This window comes from Microtus ochrogaster, chromosome 18, assembly GCF_000317375.1.
Source record: "Microtus ochrogaster isolate Prairie Vole_2 chromosome 18, MicOch1.0, whole genome shotgun sequence".
NCBI lineage: Eukaryota > Metazoa > Chordata > Mammalia > Rodentia > Cricetidae > Microtus > Microtus ochrogaster.
In genome coordinates this window covers 53,636,626-53,640,945 of record NC_022020.1, presented here as the reverse complement: position 1 = coordinate 53,640,945, position 4,320 = coordinate 53,636,626, and positions in this window count along the sequence as shown.

Sequence of the window (4,320 nt, the reverse complement as noted above, 5' to 3'; positions counted from 1 at the left end):
AAAAAAAAAAAGGTACATTCAGAGTTTCTGTCTCATATTAGGAGCCATCTGGTATGGAACAGAAGGAAGACTCTAGGAAAATTTTACTTTCTGTATTTCTATTTTGTCTATATTATATTCTACATTGAATTATGTTTATATGAATGATGTTTAAGTTTCTACAATGAACAACAGATTCTTCTGCAGATCATTTTCATACCGTATTCTTTGAAGTTTCCAGGAAAAGATGGGGCCTCACAGCAACGACTCCACCTGGTTGAAATGACTATGTGATGCTGATAGTGCTACCAAAAAAATGAGTTTTTTGTGTATCGCTTCCAAAATGGTGCACCTTCTCATGACGCTCTGGCTAGAACTCCAAATAAGAACTTTGTGGGGGGAACCCTATCGATTACTTGGAAATTGTTTGCAACTATACTAGACAGTAACTTTGAAACTTAACTATCACTTTACTTTTGCAGGTCCCATTAAGAGAACATCACCGCATGACAGTATGAAGCAATTCTAGAGGATGATGTCCCCTAACTCCCCCAAAAATTTGTCCTTTGGGTTCGGAACATGGTTTAAGGGTGGTTGATTGTTATTTAAAATAGATAGAGGGTTGGGGTGAAAACTATATTCATTCTTTTAAAAAGGGAAAATAATAGTGGGTAATAGAGTGAATACTTGGGAGCTATCAGTTTTGGATACTTCACATTGGTATAGTTTTTATATATTGATACAAGTTTAAATTATATATGTTCTTTTGTTTACATTATTTGTTCATATATGCAAATGTATTCTGTCAGATTTATGTATGAATGCTTCTACCTCTGTTTAGGACATTTTGTATATTGTTACAACTTTTAGGATATATTTTCATATTGTATTATATATTACTCCTACATCTGAACAAGATACTTATAGATTGTTTATATTTTGAGGTCATTGTTCTCATTTGTTGCATTTTTGTTTACAGATTATTTAATATTCTGACATGAAGGTTTAGTGTTTAAGTTATACAGCTATTAAATATTATAAGTCAATAGTTGTTCATGTTTGTTATACATACAGTCAGATCAGTTAAGGTTCTTTAAATACATAGAGATTGTATTCTGTCTAGATAGGTGATCTTCAACCACTTCATGGATCTGTAGAACATGGTATTTAAATACCTTAGGGTTCTGTTGACATGAGACATGATTGCTCCTGACAGCACCAATTTATTCCTGAGAGAATGTTGAGACCAAAGACACTCCACTCAGAGTTTGTTTTCTTCTTGGCACTGTTGGCTTATTGACAAGAAACTGCCCATACCTCAATTACTGACAAAGTACATGGTATCTTGAAATAGATAAGCAGGACACAAGGAAAAAAGACTGTTAAATCTTGCCAGACAGGGTAAGATGGTAATGAAAAATATTCTGCCTCTGAAAATGGTCTGTCAGAACCCTAGGACTTAGCCAAAGTTGGTTGCTTCAACATTGCAAATGAGACTTTGGGTGATTGCTCAAGTAGCTAATTATCTCCATCCTATATTGCTTGCTTTGGAAGCTGCTTGATTGTAGTTCCTGCCTGCTCAAGTAATATTATCTCCATTTTCAGGCCTTCTATGAGTTTGAAGATTATATAGTCCTAGTAACTGTCCTCTTATGATCTAGCTAAGACATGTCCTGTACAAGACTTAGACTTCTTAGGATATAATATTTATTAAAACATTTAGCATATGTTCCTTGCTTAATATTGTTTATGCTGGTTGTAATTCTAATTATACTTGATATCTGTTCCTAGTGTATATAGTTTAGTATTGGGTGTGGAACTCTCTGATTTAAATGAAAAAGGGAGGGGCTATGGGAGCACATTTTGCTCCTTCAGTTAATAGCCTTTAAGATACCAGCTCACTTAAACATGGACTCTTACACTGAAAAAGCAGCTGTAAAGTATACGCTCCCTCTCTTTCTTCAGGCTCTCATTTCCAGCTGCTAGAATCTGTTCCTGTTCCCCATTCTTTCAGAGAACTGTGGTCTAGGACATTAATCTGTAAATTTCCCCCAAATAAATAACTCTTTATTATTCATAATTATGAACTAGTGTGGGATTACTTTGTGACTGTGGCCATTAAAGGATATTGAGCATATCCTTAAGTGTCTTTTAGCCATTTCAGATTCTTCTGCTATGACTTCTTTGTTTAGTTCTCTACCACACTTTTTAATTGGATTATTTGGAATTTTGATGTCAAATTTCTTGAGTTCTTTCTATATTTTGGTGATCAGTCCTCTGTCTGATGTGGGGTTGGTGGAGATATTTTCCCACTCAGTAGGCTGTCTTTTTGACTTATTGACTGTGTCCTTTGCTTCACAGAAGCTTCTCAGGTTCAGGAGGTCCTATTTATTTATCGTTGCTGTCACTGTCTGTGGTCCTAGTATTTATTTAGGAAGTAGACTCCTGTACACATGCATGGAAGGCTACTCACCACTTTCTCATCTATCAGGTTCAGTATGGTTGGATTTATATTAAGGTCTTTAATCCATTTGGACTTGAGTTTTGTGCATGGGCTAGATATGGATCTATTTGCATTCTTCTACATGTTGACATCCAGTTATGTCAGCACCATTTGTTGAAGATGTGTTCTTTTATTCATTCTTTATTTTTAGCTTCTTTGTCAAAAACCAGGTTTCAAAGGTGTGTGGTTCAATAATATTGATCAACTTATCTGTTTTTATGCCAATACAAAGCTTTTGTCATTACTGTAGCTCTATAACAGAGCTTATGTCAGGGATAGTGATGGCTCCAGAAGTTCCTTTATTGTACAGGATTGTTTTGGCTCTCCTGGGTTTTTTGTATTTCTTCTCCTACCCTGCCTTATTACTCCCACAACATTTAATGATTCTTGTTCCCTTTTCTGCTTTTAACACCTTATACCACTGTGTTCAATCTTCCTTGCCTTGAAACTTTCCTTCGTAATGTCTTCCTGACTTTGATGGGGATTCCAAACAGAATACATAGATTCCACCTATCATCAACAAATTATAGACAGCGTGTGACATTTGTCTTTTTTAACTCTTCTCACTCGGAATGATTATTCCCAACTTTAACTGAAATTTTTATAATTTCATTTATAACACATAAATAATATTCCTTTGTGTAAATGTACAACATTTTCACTCTGCAGACATCAGTTGATGACCATCTGGCTTCGGAATGGAGCACCAATAAACAAGGAGGAGAAATTATCTCTACAGTAGGATATTGAGTCCTTTGGGTGGACGCCCAAGGGTGGTACAGTAAGGTCATGTAGTGAATCTGGTCTACCTTTTTGAGGAAGCGCCACAGCGATTTCCATAGTGATTGCATTACTCACACACCCACCAGCAATGGACACGTATTCACCACCCCCACATCCTTGTCAACCTTCTCCACTACATTCTTATCCTACCAATTTATGTTAGGTGAAGTTGAAATCTCAAAGTAGTTTAATTAGCTAAGAAAAGTTGAAAACTGAACATTTCAAAAGCATCCATTTCTCAGTCATTTGTACCTCTTCTTGTTAGAACTCCTTTTTTACTGTGTGTGTTTGGGTATTTTGTCTATATGTATGTCTATGTACCATGTATGTGACTGGCACCGGAAGAGGCCAGAGAAGTGTACCAGATCCATGCCTCAATTTTAATTGAATTGTTTGTGGTTTTTCTTGTTTAATTTCTTTAGTTCTTTGTATATTTTACATGTTTACCCACTGTCAGATGCACACCTAGTACACCTTACAGAATGAGACAATAAGGCCCTGTTGCTGATGAAATTGCATACTTGACTCACTGAACCTGCAGAGATGAAGCTGGTCCTCACCTGGAGCCTCAACTCCACTGATTAGCTTCCATGGTATGGGAGGGGGCCATGAATCTACTGCAGGAGAAAAGTCATCACCACTTTGACCCAGCTCTGGATCCTGTGAACACAGTCATTACCAGCTGGCAACACAGGTCCACGGGTGCCGTAAGGACAAGTGACACGGGAATGAACAACTACCTGCTGGCTCAGTTTAAAGTCCACTGTTGGAGTTGGACCGCATACCTAGTGTGTTACAGCTCTGAGAGGAAAGGCTTTCCCAGGTGAAGTATTGTAGCTCTGAGAGCGAAGTTTCCCGGCTGCAAGTGTTAATGTTCTGAAAGGGAAGGTATCCCGAAGGTGGGAGCCAAGCAAAGTCATAGCTCACAACAAATCATCTCACACAAGACATTCGTTTGTGGGGGAAAACCCCAGGATGGTGGGTACCTTTGCTCAGCTAGAAGCAGCAGAAAACTGAGCAGAAGACAGGGTTTTTGTACGGTTTCTTGCAGTTGA